General features: G+C 40.5%; 1 long non-coding RNA gene across 1 annotated transcript; it reads left to right on the top strand.

The window, feature by feature from the left end:
* On the top strand, nucleotides 1–22144 carry LOC103791468 (uncharacterized). The gene is made up of 3 exons (XR_617856.5): nucleotides 1–202; nucleotides 12092–12234; nucleotides 19783–22144. It is a non-coding gene; the product is annotated as an uncharacterized LOC103791468 (long non-coding RNA).
* Nucleotides 22145–23519: the final 1375 nt, after the last annotated feature.

Below are 23519 nucleotides of genomic sequence, written 5' to 3'. Positions count from 1 at the left end.
AGAATCCCCCACCAGAAGCCCCTGACAGTCATGCAGCTGGGAGCTCCCCTTTCTCTTATTCTCTCCTCTCCACTCTCTACCTCTGACATGTGGCCACCATCTCAACAATGTCCACTGAAACCAGCCAAGGACTGACTTCCACGGGAGAAGGGTCAAGCAGACTGAGGGCTGGATCTGACCACTGAAGCAAGCTGTCACCCAAGTAAGCAGGGGGATGGAAGGTTGGGAGACACCGCAGTGATACGCCAGGCAGCCCACGGTACAGCGGCCAGATGGCTGACCCAGCAAAAATCCCAGGAATCTTTCTGGAGTGAGTCAAACATTATAAATATCTGTGGGACTCTGCGATGCTACTATCTATATATGTACATATTTAAAAATAGTTTTAGACAAATAAATATAGTATAAAATGTATTATTATTAACTTTTACAAAGTTCCAACAATGTGTTCAGAGTTCAAATGAGGGTAAGATTCAGGATGAAAAAAATACAAGAAAGGATTAAAGATTTGGAAGCCAATACGTGATAAGGAGGTAATAAAACAGAGATGGTGCTTTCTTTCTAAATATTGTTGCTTTTTATGAAAGAGGAGGCTCCAGCTGACGGGGTATTAGAGCTGATCAGAGTCGAGTCAATTTCACAGGAACTTATTGAGTGCCCGCTATGTGCTAGGCACAGGGAATATAGAGTTATCCCCAGCCTTGATCAGCCTAGACAAATAGAAGGCCAGCAGATGTTGTAGAAGGTGGACAGGTCAGTTTTGCTTTTAGCGTAGAGTCATGGAAGTCTGCAGAGAGGACAAAGGACAATGTAGGCTGTAGGAATAGCAGGAGTTCAGGCCACAGGTCTAGGAAGCAGTGAATGGGTCCACTGAGGCATAGCAGGCATAGTGTGGGAGGCGGGGGCCTGCTCAAGTGTGCTGGAGGGGCATGCAGTTGGGGGAAGAGGACTTAGACATGAGAAAATGAAGCCATTGAACAAAGTGCAGTAACCACAAGCTAATGCTAAAATATCAGATCTTGATTGTCACCTGAAGAACTTACCGCCTTCCTGGTTCTCCTTAAGCAGGCTAATCTGAATGTTTATTTTTATTTTATTTTATTTCTTTATTTATTGAGACAGAGTCTCACTCTGTCACCCAGGCTGGAATGCAGTGGTGCTATCTCGGCTTACTGCAGCCTCTGCCTCCCGGGTTCAAGCCATTCTTGCGCCTCAGCCTTCCAAGTAGCTGAGACTACAGGCACCTGCCACCAGGCCTGGCTAATTTTTGTATTTTTAGTAGAAATGGGGATTCACCATGTTAGTCAGGCTGGTCTCGAACTCCTGGCCTCAAGGGATCCACCCACCTCAGCCTTCCAAAGTGTTGGAATTACAAGTGTAAATGTTTAAATTGATCACAGTTTAAATCTTATATCAAAGAGTCATCCTTGAACCATGGACCCCTCAAGCATTTCCCAATGTGCCCACACGTTTCACAGGAAATGCATAGTTGTGGCTGCCACTTAGGGACCCTTCACAAAGTCTTCCAAAGTTCTGCCCTGGTAGTGCTGGACGAGGACCCCCACCTGAGTTAATACCACCACCTGGCTATTTCATAGGCAGGGAGCCAGAGGGCAGGGAGGACACAGACCAGTACAGACAGGGAGTAGTTTCCTTTGGGCAAAGATCAGTGCTTGAGTCCTGAGGCAGGGGAGGGGCGGCTTCGGTCCTTGAGGATTTAGTGGGGCCCAGCAGGGACTAGGTAGACAGGGATGGACAGAAGCTGAGTATGCTTTCTTCTGAGGTCAGCCAAGTTGTCACACTCTCAGGGACACCTTTCCTGGCCCTTTATTATATATTCTCATAGCACTGTGAACCTTTTCTGCACACCACCATTGTCATTGTATGGTTGTTAATTGACATCTGTTTTCTTCTCCTAGAGCACAATGGCTTTGCTCTCTGTTGAATCCCCTGTTTCTAGCACCCTGCCAGGCACACACTAAACCCTCAGGAAATAACTATTTCTTGAAGGATTATAAGAGCTAATATTTATTGGGAATTTTGTATTCTACCATTTAATCCTCAACAACCACTTGTGAAATTAATATTAATTAATCTCATTTTACAGATGAGTAAATGGAGACTAAAAGGATTAAGTGACTTGCCAAATGCTGATGAGTGGTGGAGTGGGGCTTGAACTCTGGTAATCTGACTCTTGAGTCTGGGAGAGGCCACGTGGCAGGTCTGGTAGCAGAAGAGGAACCAGAGGGGCCCAGAACAAGGGAGGCAGAGAAAGTGGTGGCTCTGGGGGCAGGGATGTGGGGAGATCCTTTCTCTCATTTAGGCTTACGGAACCCAGATTTCTGGCATTGCCATGAGATCGCCCCCACTTCAGCTGTTCAGGGAGTATTTTAGCGAGTGAATGAGGCTGGACATCCTTAACAGATGCTGCCCACCCACTTGGACTGGTTTCCAGCCACTCACTGCTGAGCTGAAGCTGTTGAAAATTTCCTCAGGCATCCCCTCCACAGCAGGGCCTTCCAGCAACCCTGCAGTCTTCCTGGCCGCTGCCTTGACCTAGGCCCTGTTCTCAGGAGCTTCTCCACAACAGGCAAGAGGTCAGGTGCTGGGAGTTCAAAGTAACCTAGTTCCTAGGAAATCAAGGTGATGAGAGTAACTAAGACTGTCTCCACACACTTAAGTTGGAAGTGTCCCCAAACCCTTCAGGGCCTTGGGGATTCAAATGGTCCTCAGCAAGTCTGATTCTTTCTCCATAGCAAAGCTATTCTGCTACTCTTAAGTCTTAATTTGATGCCAGATGGACAGTAATTTGTAATGTTCCGAAAATGGTGCTGGCTTCCTCGGTGTGGCTTTCTAAAATGAACTGAACTTCGACCTGCGCTAAGCACTCTACATGCACTTATTTCATCCTCACGGTTTTACAGACAAATCGACCAAGGCTCAGAGGGGTGAATGGCAAAGCTGGAATGACAGCCCAGGTCTTTCTTAACATAGAGTCAAAGATCCTGGCAACCAGGCTATCCTGGGCTAATAGGCCATTATGGCTGTCAGGATACTATATGTCTAATTTTTGTACTTTTGGCCTTGAGAATAAGATTTTTGAACAGTCAAAGCTATCACCTGAAATATCGTGAGGAGTTAATTTGAAGATTTCTTTCTTAATTGACAATTTGATTGTTTAATGGCCTTATTATTTTTTTTAGAAAATGAGACTCAGACGGCAAATCCCATCTTGGTCTGCAACACTAATTCTAGGAGTCCTCATCGTTACTTCCTAGAGTAAAATGCAAGGGCAAAAGTGGGAAGTAACACTGTCTGAATGGTATCATTTGGGAATTTTTTTTTTTTTTTTTTTTTTGGTGCTTATAACTGAACAACAGCTTTTGTCTAAAAAATTAAATGTGACAAGAAATTAATCCACATTGTGATCTAATTATTTTTAGAATTATGAGAAAAATGTAATATGTCTCAACTATTTAATTTTGAAAAGTGTCTATGGCAATTAACTTTCACTACCTTTCATAAGGATTTTAGTTTTCTTGCCATCCTTAAATAGCATTTGCAACAATTACCAATATTGCTATTGCTGTCACGTAAGGTCACTGGCCTATGAGGTAGAGTTTTTGCAAAGCCTGACTTGAAAGAACATGTGACATGTCATGGTCTACACTACTCTAAAGTGTATATCAAATTTATGAATTAGAATACAGGGGCCAAACAAAGAACAAACCAGTTTCTTAATTTCCTTTACATCTCTGAAGAATCAACTGTTAAGCAGGAAGGAACACCAAACACAGTGAGATTTCTTGTGATACATTAAAACCAAATATCACTCTGACCCTTGGAAATGAGATTAGAATAAGACCAGAAATAATGGCAAAGGGGTTAACATTAGTGGAATTAGTTAACTGAATGAAAAATATTTGAATGGGGAAAAATGAGTTCACAATTGTGACATTTTTATAATAAAGGTTTTGGCTATGCCAAGGTCCACCCACCAGTCCCCCATGTTCAGGCTATAGTGACCTGAATTTTGAGTATTGAAGTTGATCTTCTGGGAAAAGGCGTTGGATCCAAAAGGCACTGATCAAACTCAAGAATATCATCTGGAAAGGAACCTGCTTGAGTCTTCTACTCTTAGGAAAGGGATATTTATTATGGAGAGAGCAAGATGTAGGTGAACTGCAAACGTGGCACTAAAAGTAGTAGAAATTCTGCTGTGGGGTAAGAATGAGGGGAAAGTAAAGGGAAAGGAAGAAAGCATGTGGCCTTAACAAGAGGGGGTGCCACCGTGAGTTGTCAGTGGAATGCTTTGGATTCCCAGTGCTGTGAAAGGAAAGGAAGGAGCTCCAGAAATGGAGGTGGGGAAAGCCAGGAGTTGCTCAGTTTTCTTTACCTGGCAATTCTGTGGACCCCCAATCACTCTAGATCCTAAGTTCAATGAGAGCACATGGCTATTTGTAATTTTAAACATCCATTCTCCTGAACAACACCCTTAAGCCCTAGGGAAACACTTGTTCACATCCCTTGCCTTAAGTGCTCAAACAAATGGTGACTACATCCAAATGGCATGAAACTGTGTGGGGTGTCATCTGCTAAGGTGGAAGATGGAAGGGATGGACTCTGCCTTATAATTCAGGGAGGATTTCATCAGCAGAAGTGCTTAGGTAAGAGCAAGGACAAATTAATTAACTTGTCATATTCTTCCTCTCACAAAGCATGAATGCTATGGATTCCTGAGTAACAAAGCACCGTTTCCCTGTGGTGCTAAATGTCCATTTACTTGCTTCTCTTCTGTCTCCAATTGGAGATCCCAAAGGTACACAACATATTAACATGACAGTCACAACAGTTACACATAGCTGCTAATGGAAATCACTCTGAAGTGTGTATCTATACATAGGTCTGTGTGCAACATGAGTGAAGCATGATACTGATTCTCTAACAGACAGCAAGATAGACATTTACAGCTCGAGCTGCAGGGATTTTTTAAATAAAAATGTACATAGTTACCAAATGAAATATCTGGCCTTTATTTGAATGTTCTTTATTTTAAAATTTGACATTTATTAATTATAACATATTTTGCCTTTTAAGCGATCATTTTGAACATTTCAAAAGAAAATTGTTCTCATTGTGGTAAAAAACACATAGCATAAAATTTACCATCTTAATCATTTTTAAGCATGCAGTACTTTTTAAGGTCTAGTGGTAACTATACGCACTTGCTATGCAACAGATCTCTAGAACTTTTTCATTTTGTAAAACTGAAACTCTACACCCTTGAACAACAACTCTCTCCCTCCCCCATGCTCCTGGCAACCACATTCCACTTCCTGTTAAAAGAAAATTGGTTTTGAAAACATAAGACACTTTTAATTTATTTTTAAGTCTTAATTTACATTTTGATGAAAATAAATTCAAATTTTGTATATATGTATTTGAATATAATTGTATCTTAATATTTTAATTCTTTAGACATTAGTCTCAATGGAACACCAATTGTATGAAAAGTGTTGAATATAATATCTCAACTAGTGATTTTGTTGAAATGAAGGAAAAAATAAATTTTATGAAATGAATCTATAATAGTTCATGAATTATGTATGTCTTTATTTTATTACTCATTCAAACATCTCCAGCTCTTCAACAAAACACCCAGACATATGCAATAACAATTGATTTAGTCATTTTTGACATTTTGCTAACTTTAACTCATAGAAAGGCCATACTTTCACTATACTTTTCAATTTGTCTCAATGAAATATAATTGTCAAGGAAGGAAAATAGAACATATTTTGTTTAACAGTTTATTAGCTTTAAACATTTAGGCATATGGTATGTGGGCTTCTGTTTGTACTCTTGTCCTGGTCCCAGAAATATAAGCATGGCTGACTGCAATTGCATGTTAATTGTCGGTCTTTACCATGTTATTTACCATAAATTTTGAAGGGACAATATTTATTTTGTTTATCACTGTATCTCCAGTGTGTGGTATAATTGATCCTAAAGAAAAGTTTGAATGTCATTGAAGTCACCTTCATTGAAGAAAATTAACTGAGCTGTGAAGTGTGGGCCACTATTCTACCTAGGCTCTGGAGATTCAAAGATGAAAAAGACAGGGTTCCCACTCGTAAAAAGCTTGGCACTTAATTGAGGAAGCAGATCAGGCCTATAGCAGGGGCTTTTAAATAGGACTTTTATTCATATAGGTACAAAGTAAGTGCGACAGGCAGTAAGTCTTGCTAAATTCCAGACTCCATTTGTAACATGGTAATAATAGTAGGACCTACCTCGCAGGGTTGTTGTAAAGATTATAAAAGATAATTCGTGTGAAGCACTTAGCACTGGGCTGGCACAGACTATTCACTCAATCAGTGGTAGATGGTGGTGATATTACAAGTAGTAGGAGTTGTAATAATAGCAGTGGTTGTGGAAGTGATATTAATGGTAGTCATAATGGTAGTGATGGTAACTGGTGTAAAGCATAACAGTAAATTGCATTTATGGGCTCAGAGATCAGGAAAGATATCATGAAGGATAATACAGAGGTATTAGAGAGTTACAGGTCCTTGAATGAATGTATTTTTGAAAAGATGTTTAATGGAGTCTCTACTCAATACAAAAACAGTGGAAGAAGGTAGAGCAGAGGAACCCATAGGTCACTGGATGGATCAGTTGGAAACGAAGCAGGGTGATATAGCCGAATGGTCTAGTTCATGATGGAACTAACTCATAGGGAAAGGAAGTGGGGCTGTTATGGTCAAGTAGAAGCAGAAGCAAAGAGGATCCAACCCTTCCTGGTAGCCTTGAAGCATAGTTGATGGGATGGAGTAAGAGCCAGACATGCAAGGGCTGCAGCCTTGGGGAAGATCCAGGTGTCAATTTTAAAAAACTGCTAACAAGAGCACCCTGAGAAAAGAGTACAGATCTGGTTTGCTGGAATATGGCAATTCCAAGCAGCCAGATAAAGGCACTGATGGTGCTGGGTTGAAATCAGGAAGCTGAATCAGAAGCAAGGAAGAAAACAACCTCACCGGGAGTGATAGAGAAGTTAGAGAGGATGTGAAGGTCTAAGTTTGTTGAGAATCCATGCACAACAGGGTTTCTGCTTGCTGCACCAACTGATAACAACAGGGAGGAGACGTATTAAGATTTTATTTTCACCAGTTTCCTTGGGAAGAATAATATATCATCCCAATCCTGTCATCAAACATGTGTGAACTTCGATAAGTGACTCAACTTTCTGTATCTGTTTCTTCATTGAAAATATAAACTTGAAAGTACTTGCCTTGCATGTCAGTAAAAATAAAATTACAAAGATTTGGAGGCTTGGAAAGGCACAAAATGCTTTGCAAATATGAGGGATGATTATGATATTCATATTCCAAGTCAGGGTGGGTTCCCGGTTCAAATATTCCAAATATACTAGTGTTGTAAATATGTAGGGGTGCATAGGGCAGCTTCAACTGCTTGCTGGGCTTTTGTGAGACACGAAGCATTGGTCCTAACAATAACCTTAACCATGGGCATGATGCAAATCAAGCTGGAGAAGGATAGACATGAAGAAAGAAGAGAATGAGAGAGGAGAAAGAAGCAAGGCCAGACACTTGGAAGTTCTGTGAAGTCAAAGAGCCAGTGTGGTGATGGGTGCTCCGTAGAGAGAGGATTTTCCCTTCCCTAGGCAGTCACAGCTCCATTACATGCCACACGACTCAGCAGTCTGGAGTGGGGAAACAAAGAATAACTCAACAGGATAGAAATTAAATTAGCAGCATGGAAGAACTTGAGTCATATTTGAGTAGAACAGTGATATTATTTCCCTAGCTCTGGTGATATTTTTTCCCCAAAGCTTGGCTGTGGACAGCTTTAGTCATATATCTCTCCTGAAAGTTGTAATTCACTGTAGTTTCTCACGTGTTCATGTATCACATTGAGTGTTGACAGGCTGGGCATTTAATTATCTGAGAACTGCTGTACTTTCTTTGCTTCTTGAATAATGAAGTGGATTCTGTACCAAAGTGTGAGGTACTTACAGCTTCTTTCAGACACCTGGGATTCTGCCTTGGGTTGCACAGGGATTCAGTTATTCACATGTACCCCAAGAGGGCAAGTGAAGCAATTATCTGGAGATTTCAAGAAAACCACTGACTCATCTTAATTATCTGGATGTAGGTAAAATCCCATTTCAACAAACTTTAACATGCTGTCCTAATTACTTGGAATATTGAATATTGTTTGTAAGAAGCGAGTCATCATTTGGGTATTAGATCTCTATAGGCTGTTATCATTGTAATGGTGCCTGTTATAATCAGATTTAACCTGCTAAATTACCTTAAAAAATGGTCTGAAATGATTACTTCATTTAAAAAAAAAAAAACTATACAATCCACCTTGAGTAGAGATAAGCAGAAAATGCCCCTATCAATAATGTATTTGAGTTTGCAGAACATGAACTCCGCCACAGTCAAATTATGGTTCTAGAAAAACAAATTTTTTCCAAGTTTGCCTGAATGAAGGCAGCAGTGGGCTTGGGCTCCCGTGCTAGTCAGTTTTGCATTCCAGCCAGCTTGTCTAGATCAGCTTGCACACAGTATAGTTCAACCATATCTGAGCACTGCCTTTCCTTAGCCTGGCCTTTCACATGGGGTGATTATCTATAGCTGCTTCATTTGCCGAGGTCATCACTCTGCCTAGCCTTTCCTCTGGTCATGTTAGGCCCTACCACAAGGATCTGAGGGCTTGTGACTTTACATTTTCACACCATTATAATGGCCTTACTTACTACAAGGCCACAAGAGGTGGAGCCCCCATTAAGAAACAGAAGAGCAACATACCAAAGTACTACCTGAAGGCCTAATATTGTGTCTCATGCACAGAGGGTGCTTGGATATTTACTAAGTAAATGAGAGTGTATCAAGGCCATGCCCCATTCTCAAACACAGCTGCCATAGAGCTTTCCGGAAAATAAAATTGCTTCACACAGAAGTGTAGTTTGACCCAACTTACGTTTTCACTTCAAATCTTTATTTTAAGTGACCCAACTGCCATCAGCATCTTGAGGCCACATAGGCAGCTCAAACAAGATTACAAAAGGCCAGTGTGTTAGGTGGTCCCCACAATGGCTGCTAATGACCCAGCCTCTTCGTATTCATGCCCTTGAGAAGGCTGGACCTAGAGACTTGCTTCTAACAAAGTGTGACAAAAACTTAAGGAATATGAATTCTGAGGCTAGATGCCCAAAGACTCTAGCATCTGTCTTACTTGTTCTCTCTTGCTCCTTAACCCTCTCTACCTCTCCCTAGTTTTTTCTTTCTCCCTCATTCTCTCTCTTTGTCTCAGAGCCCTTGCTCTGGGGGAAGCCAGCTGCCATGTTGTGAGTAGTTCTATGAAGAGGCCCATGTGACAACACACTCATGTCTTGGCCAACAACCAATGAGAACCTGAGGCTTGCCAGTAGCCATGCAACTGAGCTTGGAGGTGGGTCTTCTGAGGACTCCCAACAGCCTGGTGAGTCAGCTTAGGAGTGGACCCTCCCCCGGTCGAGCCTGGAGATAACGCAGCCCTGATTGATACCTTGACTGCAACTCTTTGAGAGATTCTGAGTCAGATATACCCAGCTAGGCCATGCCCAGACTCCTGATCCACAAAAAGGGAGATAGGAAATATATGTTGTTTTCAGTTACTAAGTTCAGGGATGATTTGTTACACAGCATACATAGCTAAGATAGTCAGTCTCATGTTTTTTAGGGTATTGTAACGATCTGATGAATGGTATTCTTGTTTCCATACACTACTTTTCCTTGCCAAAACTTCAATCATACTCACCTCACTGAAAAATATCTTATGGTCCCTTATTACTCCAAAAGAAAAATTCTGACATCAAGCACAGAACATTCTAGGTCTTTGGTCATCTGACACTTACCTGCAGCTTTTCAAATTATTTTCTGTCTGTGCTCCCACTTTTTCTTTTCTTTTCTTTCTTTTTAATAGGGTCTCACTCTGTCACCTAAGCTGCAGTACACTGGCACCATCATGGCCTACTGTAGCCTCAACCTTCTGGGCTCAAGCAATCCTCCCACCACAGCCTCTCTAGTAACTGGATTGCAGGCAGGCACCAATATGCCCAGCTAATTCTTTTTTAAAATTGTTTTGTGGAGATAGGGTTTTGCCATGTTGCCCAGTCTGGACTCAAACTCCTGGACTTAAGCCAACTGTTTGTCTCAGTCTCCCAAAGTGCTAGGATTACAGACAAGAGCCACCACACCTGGTGAATGCTCAGACTTCTAAATGTCTCTGTTCCAACCACATCAAACTACTTGCAATTGACCAGCACACCACAATTTTTGTGTTCCTCTGTCTTGTCCTGGCTGTTTCCTCTCCCTGGAATGCCCTTTCCACATCAGCCTTAGTGGTGACATCCTGGAAAACTGCTACCCATTCTTCTAGATCCAGGCTCCAACTTCCTTTCTGTAAAGCCTTCTCTGCTATAGATAAAGTGAGACACTTTCTCCTCCATGTTCCCATAGTTCTCTGCACCTACTCTACCATTCTCTCCCTAACTAGACCATGGATTTCTCACAGGTAGAAAAAAATAATTCCTAGAGCATGATTATTAAAAGCAAAGGTTTAGGAGCCCACCCAACTAGATTCAAAATCCTTTCCTTATCTCTTTACTTAGCTATGAGCCTTGGACAAGTTATTTAACCACTGATATGGTTTAGCTCTGTGTCCCCACCCAAATCTCATCTCAAAGTGTAATCTCCACAAGTCAAGGGAGGGCCCTGGTAGGAGGTGACTGGATGATGGGGGTGGTTTTTCTTCTGCCATTCTCATGATAGTGAGGGAGTTCTCATGAGAGCTGATGGTTTTAAAGTGCAGCACTTCCTTGCTCTCTCTCTCTCCTGCTGCCACATAAGACATGCTTTGCTTCCCCTTCTCCTTCTGCCATGATTGCAAGTTTCCTGAGGCCTCCCCAGCCATGTAGAGCTGTGAGTCAATTAAAAATATTTTCTTTATAAATTACCCAGTCTCAGGTAGTATCTTTATAACACTGTGAGAACAGACTAACATAAACACTGAAGACTTAACTTTCCAAGCTGCAAAATGAGAAGAATAATAGGACCTATGTACAGGGTTGTTTTATAGTTAAGTGAGATAATATGTGGAAAATGCTTATCACAGGGCCTGGCAATAAGAGTTAAACGTATATTAATTATTATTTATAATTATAATCACAGAGATAAGCACAAAATAAAATTTCAATGACTGTTTCATGATTCTCTGAGAATTATTTGCATTTTCACTGGGGACAAAGGCATGTGAAGAAAGAAGGGTGACCATGGAAGAATTTCAGAAATCACGGACACCTGTTTTGCCTCCTTCTAAGCTTGGCCCTGGGTATTAATATTAAAAGAGATAATAAATTAGCAGGTAGGAAAGAGAGCAGGGTTCATTTATTCAGTGGACTCTTTGTCAAGAGTCTGGAAATGAGAAATTTCCCCCAAATGAAAGATTAATATTAATGTGATGAAGTGATTGTAGTCTTGAGGATGAGAAACCTATTTCCATTTTTTTTTTTTTTTTTTGGAAAGGAAAAATTGCCAGGGAATCTGTTCAAGGGATTCACAGTCTTTGACAAGCTTTCAAGTAGCAGGATGCAGTGGAAGGGGCAGAGACTGAGGAGTCCAATGACCTGAGTTCTATCTAGATCCAACGCTGCCACGACTAGTGTGTGCCTTAAGGTAGAACACACTCACGCCATCTGTAAATGGGGAATAGTAACATCCATTCTTTCTTATTCACAGCACCATGGTGGGGAGCAACTGAGATCACGAATGTGAAGACAATGTGTGAAAGTTTAAGAAAACAGAAATGCACGATGTACATATTTTCATGATTTCCTATTTAAATAAGAAATAGCCAAGTATGTGTAAGGACAGCAATGGAAGATATAATTGATTCTGCTTACGTAAATGTGGTGTTTTTCTTATAAGCTTTCCAAAAAACTCAACAGGAAGTCATAAGACTAAAAGTCGTTTAAAGTAATTTTTTTGGGAGTAAAGCAATTTTTCTTTTTTGGAACTAACAGAACACAATGAAAAGAAAAACAACCTGAGGGATCCAATATTTAACATGAAGAAACTAAGGATTACAAGCCAGGAGCTGACTTCTTTATGCAGTGTTTGAGTCCTTGCTGATGTCCTTGGAGCAGTAGATCAACTCCTAACATTAGTAAGTATGTGTATTTCCCAGGAGTCTATTTAGAATCTGCTCATAGTTACACTTCACAACTTGTCTTAGAAGGAATAACCCATCTGATCTTCAGAACCCTCTGTTATAAGCAGATATTTTTTAAAAAATCAATTGTGGGAGAGAACTCTAGATAAACTAGGTAAACATGATTGTCCTAAAAGGTACTTCATTTCAAAAGAGAAAAACAATGAAAAACGATAGGTGACCAATATAGTCTACATATTAAACAATGTCTTCCAATTCCAGTGGTTTCTTCTTTAATAATCTCTCAGAGATAAAAATCACTCTTCCCAATTTGAAACAAAAGTAAATGGATGTTTGCAATGCTAAGAACCCCTGTGGAAATGAGGCGAAATGAGACAAGGCCTTCAGACCTGTGAGAAAAATCAATCTGATGGAAAATTGACAAACTTGTTTAACATGGGGCACAAGAGCCAAGGGCTGACCCCAGAGGCCTCCTCTGAGACACCCAGTGAAGTTCCCGTCAGTTCCCTTAATCCGTTCAATTACACAACAGCATCGTGAAGGGAACCTTTTTTTCTTTAGCCAAACATCACTTTAAATTAACTTTTTTGCCATTGTGTTTTAAATTCCAATTTTCTTCTCTTCATTCTTTCTCTACACTAAATTATTAAAATCACCAACTGCTCTACAATCAAAAATATTTCAGAAAGCAGTGATGCCAAATTTGAATTGACTAAAGTGAAATCAGACAGAAGGAAAGATATTTTGAACATTTCTACGCTTGGTGCATTGTTTAAAGATATGGCAACAAGTAATTAAAATGGACTACTTGGCTTTTCCCCACAAAACCAACCCAGTGTTTGGCCCCATTACAGCCTAATTCAGACCAGAGAGACATCTGAGTGAAGTGAAACACACCAATATATTTACAAATAGACTGACTTTTGTTCTTCATCTATAACTTGTTCCTTTTTTATTAAAAAAAAGTTAAGCTACACTAAAATGATAAAATAACTAAAATAAGTCTTTTATTTGGAAATTCAGATTGAAAAGGCAAAGCAGACTAACTTTTAGAACTAGAGAGAGAAAGGACTGGATTTTTTTTTTTTAAGAGCAGATTTTACTCAAAATGTCACATCAACGGACTCGCACATAAAGCTGGTCATCTAAATTCTGACTATTTTCTTTTCACTTACCATCATCTATCTACACATGACAGAAATTAAAAGGTATACACAGCCTCACAGAGGAAGCAGAATTACACTCCACCTCTCCACCTTTACACACAAACACACCTCAGCCATGGGCCTTGTTTTCGGATGGGTGATGTGCCCTGAGCAGGGCATCTAGACCAGCGTTGATACTCAACACCTGTCAACTCATGGCTGCTTCTCCTCCTTATTACACTGCATTCAGTTCAATGGCCAAATTCAAACAATTGTCACAGCACCTAGTGCTAAAGATGCAAAGATAGTCCCTGCTCTTTAAAAGCTTATGGAATAGTGAATCCCTTAACATTCTTTCACAGCAGGACCCTGAATTCCAGGCAGCAGTAAGGAGAATATTTGTTGGATAGGTGCATCCTCAACCAACAAATTGGCTTTATTTTAAAAAGAAAATAAAGAGATGGGTTAGGTGCTAATTGTTTGATTGGAAATCAGTTCACACTTTTCCCTCCCATGAAAGAAAATGTGCCAGGCATGGTGGCTCATGCCTGTAATCCCAACACTTTGGGAGGCAAAGGCAGGAGGATTGCTTGAAGCCAGGAGTTTGAGGCCAGGCTGGGCAACAAAACAAGACCCCATCTCTACAAAAAATTGTAAAAATTAGTCAGGCATGGTGGCACGCACCTGTAGTCCCAGCTACTTGGGAGGCTGCAGGAGGATTGCTTGAGCCCAGGAGGTCAAGGCTGCAGTGAGCCATAATTATGCCACTGCACACCAGCCTGAGTGACAGAACAAGACCCTGTCTAAAAAAGGGAAGGAAGGAAGGAAGGGAAGGAGGGAGGGAGGGAGGGAGGGAGGGGAGAGAGAGAAAGAAAGACAGAGAGAGAGAGAGAGATAGAGAGAGAGAGAGAGAGAGGGAGGGAAGGAAGGAAAGAAAGAAAGAGAATAGAAAAGAAATAAAAAAAGAAGAGAGGAAAAGAGAAAAGAAAAAAAAAAAAAGATTCCCCTGGTGGTGGTGGTGGTTACAAGCCTGGCCATATGAAAGCCTATTTAACTCCTAATGTGGTCACAATTCCCTGCAACGGTAAAAAAGAGTGCAAAGGTAATTGCACTGTTGTTGTAAATACGTACCATTTCAAATATGAGTTTCATATTTTAAAAAAGTCTGTACCAACTCTCAGAGTATAAAAAATACTTTCAAATATTACCTTGTTTGACCCTGTGAGAAAATTGACTTACTGATCTTGGTTTTTGTAAGTTCGGGAACCAGACTTCGCGGGGGCCAAGCAACTCCCTAAGCATCAGCTGGTTAAGAAGCAGTGGTTCGGGGACTGGAACTCTTCTGGCACAAGAGCCCATGTTAGTCTTTCTATGTAAGACTGTCTCAGAAAGTCTCTGGGGTAATTCAAGTGATATAACAAAGCAGTGAGTTTTATTTAAAATTAGAAAAATATGTTCACCTTGAATTTTCCAATGTTCCTGGGATATTTGATGTCTTCCTTGTGACTTTGAGAATAAGTCTACCTCAGAGAAGAATGAATTTATCCTGAAGCAGTTTTTCTGGCAGTGGATGAGAAGCTCATTAACCTTATATTCACTAGGCTTTCTAGTTCTTGGTTCCATTTCTATGTAATAATCATCTTAAAAAATTTTCCTCTCTAAGTGGCCAGTTTTGAAACCAACATAATAATTAATCAGAAAAGAGAGAGGAACTGCTGCTCAAATATAAAGATACACTTGTCAAGATTGGTGCTGCTTAGTTTGGACATAGGTCATCTAAGAGACTTGTTTGGTTGATTGGCTGGTTGGTTGGTTGGTCTAAATGAAAGAGTAGAAACATCTCAGGGCATTCATTAAGGCATTATACAGAGTTTACATATTTTACCAAGAATTTTATTTAAAAGATTAGGTCTTCAAGAAAATTAGACTGAAGTCAATTGTATTTTTTTCCTGAGGGACTAAAGAGTCTAAAGGGACCAAAAGCATTATCAGAAACACGGCCCTTGCAAGAACCAATTTTAAAATTAAAATGCCTGAATTTTAGTCCCATGCTGAAGGTAAAGAGACAAAGGCATTTATACTCCAAGTTGTTAGACTGAGTGTCAGAAGTGAATGTGTTTGTGTCTGGCTGCATAAATGCATTATCTCCAGCTATTTCTAAATTCACAATATGTCTTCTGTATGAAGACTTACCCTTGCCCTCTCTGCCCAACTCCACATCACTTATAATACATAGGTAGTTTATTACTGTACCATGCAATGGTGACATATTACTTTTACTTTGTGAGTTGAATATTGCACTTTGCCACATGTTAGCAAGCTGTAAGCTTTTGTTAGCTCTCGTAGGAAATTTGTGATGGTGTGAAGTGAACTCCTGTCACCACTCAGTGGATTGCAAAACTGGCATAGCTCTTGCTAAAGACCTGGATCATATCTTGAAATATTGCCTGATCAAATCAATATCTTCAACAAGACTGGTTGTAGCCAACCTTTTTTCAATGTGTGAAATGGATATAGTATGTTTACGAATGTATGGTTGGCTATCTTCTTCCATTGTATTCCTTCTAGCTAATCTTTTGGCATGGATTTTTCTGAGTATAAAAAACACAAGGTAAGTATACCCAGGCACCTTTCTTTGCACCTTGCAGATACTGAATTGACCGCAACTAAGTATTATTGCCAAAAGAGGATGTTATGTTGTCCCACTGACTTAAATTCAAGGCCAACCTCTGTTGCTAAGTAGACATGTAACTTTGAGCAAGTTACCTAGCCCTCCTGAGTCTCAGTTTCCTTCTATGCAAAACAGAGGTTATAATGTCTGCATCACAGTTTTGAGAAGTCTCAGGCATGTATCAGAAACCTTCTAAATGTTAATTTATTTTATTTTATTCCCTTCTAGGCACCATTCTCTTTCCTGCTCCATAGTTTACCAACTCTTTATCGCTGTATCATTCCCTTCTTAAAATATATCTTTACATTTATAGGTGTTCTTGCATATGTGTGGATTTATGTCTTTATTTGCACAATGTTGAATATTGAGGTCTACATTGATATTTGCAGTCATTACCTTTAAGAATCTCAAAATAAACTTCCTTTTCATATAGCTATTTTTATTTCCAGTTGGTATAATCAATAAAAAGAAATTTTTTTTGCAGTGGGATTGTTGACTCCAAAATGTGTAAAAGAAACTTATAATTAAAAAGAAAGTTTAAATGAGTAACAACATGCTGAAAAATTAAGCATATGAAAAAATAGTGTTTTTCAGGCATTCATTCACATATTAAGGAAAATTGAATTCTAAATGGGAAAAATAAAACACAACCTTTAGAGGATATGTTAGAGAAAAGAAAGATAACAAAATCATACTGAAGATTACACTTCATTTTTGTATAAATTTTGCCCTCAGAATATATCAAGAGGGACAAGGGCAGCGGAGAAAAAGGGCAGCCTCCAGTGGAAACATCAGGACCAAGGGCACATGTGAGGTACTTAGCAGCAGAAAGGCTCCATCAATTCTGTGGTGCCACTGACCACTGAACTCATCTTCACAGTTGCTTACAGGCCATGCACACCAAGTGCATGCACACACAAGTTAGGAAGAGACCTGGAATTCACCACCGTATTGGTAATATGGTCTTAGTGCTTGAAGTCATTTGTTTAAGCTAAGACCTTAGAATACAACCACTTCAGAAAGAAGAAACAAACATCTTGGTGTGCTTAAAAGTAGCCATATTTGAAAAACTAATGCCAAATTTCACAGCGTTTCCTCGAGTTCTTCATTGTGATATATTGCTTCACTTCACCCTTAGCAAGCAGGCATTAGGAGCTGTAACGGGGGGACTTTTCAATAAGAGATTTTTGCTTACTATGCTATTTTATCTTTGTGGCAGAATAATATCTTTGAAATATTAATCAATGTGTTTTATACTCACTCAAGTAGCTGGGCCACTTTAGGGTCATTCTACAGGGAAAGAGTGCTACATAGGGTTGAAAGCAAAATTGTGTTCCTGGATTTTTTCTTCCAAAAGCCTTGGCTCTTGGAAGATAAAAAGACAAAAATTTTGAGAGCTGTAGATTGAATGGGAAAATGTAGAAATTTATTCCTTTATACTCTTAACTCGTCAGACTAGAAAAAATTCCCTGGGCTGGGGAAGATGAAAGAGAGACAAGAAGAATTCATGAGCTCATAGAGAGTTAGAAAATGTCTTCTGAATAGAAGCATCTCTAACCCTGCCTTCTGTGCCAAGCCTGGCGAAAGCAGGAAAACTCAAGGTGCTTTCCAAAATCTGAGACCAGAAGGCCCCTGAGTCTTTCCCAAAGGGATGAAATGGCTGTGCAGTGAATCTAGGTAGACAGGGGAGGACCCTTGACCATCTTCCGGAGATTTTCATGGCTCAGCAGGGCACACAGCATGAAAGGAGCAAAATGATGACTCGTCAAGCATGGCCCTGGGAAGCTGAGAGAGATGTTTGGCCTCAGGGGTCCAGGTGAATAGAAGCAAAGGACTGAGGATAGAGGCAGAAGGGCTGGTAGACTACTAAGCAGAAACCTGAGAGGCAGATACTCCACTATCAAAAGCACCCCCTCCCACATCCTCTTCCACACTCCTCTCCCTTCTGTAAGTGCCTGCACAGCAAATGCCATTCCAGAGGGAAAGGTGAGGTGGAACCCTGATTCAACAGAGGGTACTACCTCAGCAGAGTCAGGGCTGAATATAAATTAACCAGAGGTAGAGAAAAATAAACTGTTATGGTTATTGCACAGCTGATTTGTGATGTGCATTCTTATGAAAGCCTAATCAAAAGTCCAAAGATTAAAAACCAGACAGCCTGCCTGAGAGAGAGAGAGAGAGTGGCCGGAACAAGGACAGGGCAACACAGTCTCCTGCAGTCAGAATTGTATCCTCCTGTCTGTCATCCCAAGTCTCACTTCCAGTTCTGTTTAAGTTTTGAAGCTGAGAGAAAAGAAGCAATGTCAGAGGGAATTGGGTCTTTAATATTGTGCACCGCAGTTAGCTCTTGAAGCAGAGTCACTCTGCTGCGGTGTTTAAAAACGAAGTGCAGTTCTCAACTCTCAGCGCCTCACATTGAGGAACTTCAGTAACAAATTCCTTTCACATTTGTTCCAAAGACTCCCCTTATACCTGAGGGTGAAGCTGTGGGTTTTTCAAGTGTTCAAATGCAGTGTTTAGAGACGGGACAAAGTTTTCATTCCAAAGCAGTAGCAATGGAGAATGACGCCTGAGGCACATCAAGGTTTTCTTAGCAGATCCCAAGAAGCCTTGGGCACGGGGACCCTAGAAGGTAACCTGCAAAGAGTAGGGGACTGAGACTCTCTGACTCTCTGCTCTTTAAAACTTTCAACCATTTAACCTAAAAAACTCCATGACACTAAATCACGGTCGGGCAGGCTTTGTTTTACAATATGGTGTGGGTATCTTTCACTAATGCCGAAAGAAGCTGACAGATGAGCCATCTATATCCCAGGAAGGAAATAGAACTGGGTGGATTTTAAGCAAAAACCTTGTGGTGACAAAAACAAATACGTTAAGGGCTGGTCAAGGGCAAGTCAATAAATAAAGAGGGAAAGACAGCCTCCCTGGTGTGGCTGCCAGAGGTGAAGATTGATTGCTTTGCGTGTGTTGTGAGAGAAGTTGCATGTAATGCACTTCATATTTGTGCTTCTAATCACACCACTTCTGGCTTACGGAGGGAGGACTCTGATCCCGGACGTCTGCTGCCAAGCCTAGCACGGAAGGGAAATGTCTTCCTTCTGGATGGCCTCCTTTTAATTTGTGGTCACAATGAAATCACTTGTCTTCTTTTGTGATTCCTCTCAGAGTAGGGGAAGGAAGATGATAAGAGCCTCTCCTGGGGTCTGCAGGGTCCTCTTCAGCCTGGAGGAAGGGGCATAGAAGGTGCAGATCCACCTGGTAATATTTCAGGGAGGAAGCTGGAAGGTTCCTTGCCTGCTTCCTCCAATTGCTCCCAGGTGCTCAAAAGTCTTTTAAATAAATACAATCTTTTTTTTCACCGTCAGATGGAAAGAATCTCCTGGTAATGTGTAAATGACTGATATCAGATTCTTTCCCAGGGATAGGTTTTGATAAAAGGAAAACAGCATGGAGTTATTATTGACAGCTTTAGACAAGGGAGGGAAATGCCATTTTGGGGGAATAATAAAACAATGGGAAGGGTGAGGTTTCCAAAATTGGTCACTTTACAATTTCCGCATAGGGCCAGACTTATTCCTCGGTAATGAAATGGCTTTGCTGAGCTATGTGGAGATGTCATTTAGAATAACCTGCTGGTTGAGAATTCTTATATATGCCATATTATTAACAATGATGCAGACAGAACTCCCACCAAAACACTTAAAAACATTTGACCTTTTTCAGCTCTGGCTTTCTGGGTGATTCAGCCTTCAAGTAAAACAGAATCCTAATATTGGTTCAGTAGCATTCACTGCTGAGTCTGGAGGTCAGTGGGCAGACACCATCAGAATCTCCTTGAGGCTTTTACAGATGAAGAGTTCCAAAATGTTCTTCGTCAATAAGTCTTTTCATCATTAGCATATCAATCTCTCTAAATTATGGATTTAACATAATTTCAATAAAAGTATAAATAGTCCTAGTCTGGACTTAAACAAGTTGATTTTCAAGTTCATATGGAAAAATAAACAAGCAAATAACCTGGAAATGCCTAAAGAACAATCGGCAAGGACAGGGGTTTTAGAGATCAGCCCTAGGAGGATATCAGAACACACTGACAAAACTTCCGTATTTAAAGACTGTGTTGTTGCCGTATCAGTACACCATTGAAACAAAAGAGAAGAATAAAATATGCATAGAATTCAGCATGTGGTAGAGATGGACTTTTTTATACAGGGAATTGAGACAACTGAGTATCATGTGCTAAAGAATAAAATTGAATCCATACTTTTCACTATACAACAAGATCCATGTTTTAAATGTGGAAAGTAAAATCATAAAAGTACAAAGGAAACTTTCACATGAGAATTCTTTCATAATTTTGGTTTCAGGAAGGCCTAACTGTGACTAAAACTTCAGGATCCATAAAAAAAAGAGAGTAATACATTTAATTACATTTCAAAAACCTCCTCAATGCAGAAAGAGAAGTCAAAAGAGAAAAGTAACTGCAGCTCATATATAGGCGGAGCACTAAGTTCTCTGTGGAAAGTACTCTTAGAAAAGAAAAAAGACTAACAACTAACAACCTAAATATAAAAATGAACCAATGACAAGAGCAAACAGTTAGTAGAAAAAGAAACACAAATACCAGGCATACATCAAGATTACAGTGCCACTCATTGCAAGAAAAAAGCACACTAAAACTACATAGAATGCTCTTTCTCTCTAGGAGACTGACAAAATCCAAATGCTGGATAACAATTCCATTGGTGGGCCAGGAAAAGAGGGGCTGGCGGAGTGCAAAATGGCAAACTCCTGAGACAAGTATTGATGGTGACCTTCAAAATAACAACACACCTACCAGATCTCCACTTTCAGCTGTGATGGAGGAAGAGAAACTGAATTTACTGTCTCTCGAGTCTTCACCTAAAGACTTTCCTGATCCATGAGTTTGTATCAGTTCTGGGTGCCTCTCCTGGTAGAAGCATCTTTACAGATTGTGGTTATTTTAAAAGACTCATTTTCCATACAGCAGGACCCCAAAACTCCAACCCACTACTTCATTTGGTGTACAACTTAAGAAATGATGATTGCATTGACTCTGAAATCAAACTTGGCAGCATTGGACTCAATGACAGATGTGTTCATCGCCAGCATGGTGACTTCCTAAGAGATTTTCAGAGACTTTGTTGACCCTCTGCTATTTTCACCTGCTGTAGACTTCAGCTCTGTGCAAAATATAGATCAAATGAAATGGCAAGAGTACTCGATGTTGAGTCAGGAGACTTACTGTAGGCTTTGGTCCGTCACATAGTCTCTTTGGGTTTGTTCTCGTATTTATAAAATGGAGTTGCCCGACTATGTGATCTCTAAAACTCCCTTAGTTCTAGAATCTTATAAAAATTTCTGATAAGAATACATCACAGTCACAAAGAATTAACAATGCACCAAGATAAGGCATCATTACACTGGTTCTAAAATATATAGTTATGCTACTTAATTTTACAGTGAGATTTAATTAACTCTCCTTTCCTACTGCCAGAGCCACAGTGGAACAATTGTCTCTCCAAGTCACACAGAGCATTGGCGCCTTGGCTGGGTACTCTGGATCCCAATTTATTCTCATAGCAGCAGGCAAGCACCTTGGAAAGCAGCAATGTTTGTTTCACTGGTGAAGGGGGCAGGCAGTGGCACAGGAAATCTACTTCCACTCTCCCCTAACAGCCCCAGAAACCCTCCCAGAAGAGCTATGGCACCAGGTGCCAGCTAAGGACCACGAGAAGGTTTTAGCCCAATGGATAAAGTGTGTTCCTCCGGCTGCCTCAGACAGGTGGGTCCATCTGAAGCAAATGTTATGAACTGGACTTTTTCATATAGCCTTGTTGACATACCCAGTGCCCCTAGGCCCCTGTAGCCAACAGGGAACTGTCTGACTTTTACCCACGATTTTACTCATCTTTCAGCTGGAGCAGACCTTCAAACATAAACCCAAGTCATCCAGGGCACAGAGTGAATTTGTGGAGGCTCCCTGGAGGCTGTTGGCTCCAAATCCCAGGAATGTGTTATATGAAAAAATAAATGCCTTTTTTTGCCATCTGTGAATGAAAAAGTTCTTCATATGTTTAACTGTTTCAAATTGCCATATGTGACATACACGCGCACACACGCACAGACACACACATACATACATACATACATACACACACACACATGCCTGTTTGGGGGCTGAGATCAAGTTGGTAATACAGACTGGGTTCCCTCTTTCACCCTCTGCTTTTTCTTTCAAGGGGGCTAGAGGCAACAAGCTTCCAGGTTTGTACCCCCAGAAATAGTACAGTTTTAATCTTCATGGGGTGGGAGGTGTGCTGAGGCTGACTTAGCTTGGGCATTTTTCTGGAATTTCAACCATCTGCTGCAATCCTCCCCTCCTATGCCAATTGTTCATCTAAATGGCCCCTACACTGCCACAAAATCATAAACATCTGATGACCAACACTGTGGCAGAATAGGGCACAGGCCCCTTATATTGTCTTATGAGAGGCTGAGGGGTGGAAAGAGAGGGGAGAGGGAAGAAACTAACAGGATCTGCTGAGTTCAACTCTCCTGCATTAACTCTCAATAAGAGAATGAATGGACTTCTTTCAAAGACTTTTTATTTGGTCATTTGCTTGAATTGATTTCGGAATGGGGAAAGCCTGACAAACCAGAGCTTTGCTTATTGTTTACATTTCACTATTCGTCCCTCAACGCTGTTAGAGAATGAAGATAAAATCCTTAATAGTACCCATGGCAGGATCTATTTTTATCTGACTCTACTGTGCTGATTAAGGGACTGTCAGTGAGTAAGATGCTAACCCATCAAAGCCATTATCTTCTAAATCTAAAGGAAACCCTTTTGTGAAGGACCTTTTCAATGCACTCACAGGTATTGCTAAATACATCTTCTTATAGCAGGCAGTGGATACTGTTGTCTGCCTACCAAGATCAATCCACAAATGTTTCTTTGGCCCACAGGGTTGATACTGATTCCATACATCCAGATAGGGGTTTTTTTTTTCATTATGATCATGTGACCCGATTTTGACCAGAGAGCTATGAGAGGCTTGGGATTTCTATAAACGGCTGTTTCGGAAATGTTCACTGGTAATCTGATTCTTGTCTACTTCTGTGTATCGGCAAATTGTACCTGCCCATCTCACCGAAGTTAAGCACAGCCTTGAGAGCATTCTAGTCAACAAAATCTAAGATGCAGTTACATGTATCACTTCAGACCAGAGGATTTAACAACAGAAGCTAGACCATCCAGCCTTCTCTTCCCTAGCCACCACAAAATCTGAAGTTCTTTTTAATATGAGAGCCTCAATTAGCCTGGGTCCATTACGGTGAGCTGCAAGGCTCAAGACATGGAGCTGGAACAAGCAATACGCTTGTATTGTTTTAAGACACTAAGAGTTGGAGGTTATTTGTCACTATGGCATAAATTT

The sequence above is a fragment of the Callithrix jacchus genome, chromosome 2 (assembly GCF_049354715.1).
Source record: "Callithrix jacchus isolate 240 chromosome 2, calJac240_pri, whole genome shotgun sequence".
NCBI classification, from domain to species: domain Eukaryota; kingdom Metazoa; phylum Chordata; class Mammalia; order Primates; family Cebidae; genus Callithrix; species Callithrix jacchus.
The sequence above is the reverse complement of the archived record's forward strand: the minus strand, read 5'-3'. Positions and strand labels throughout refer to the sequence as shown.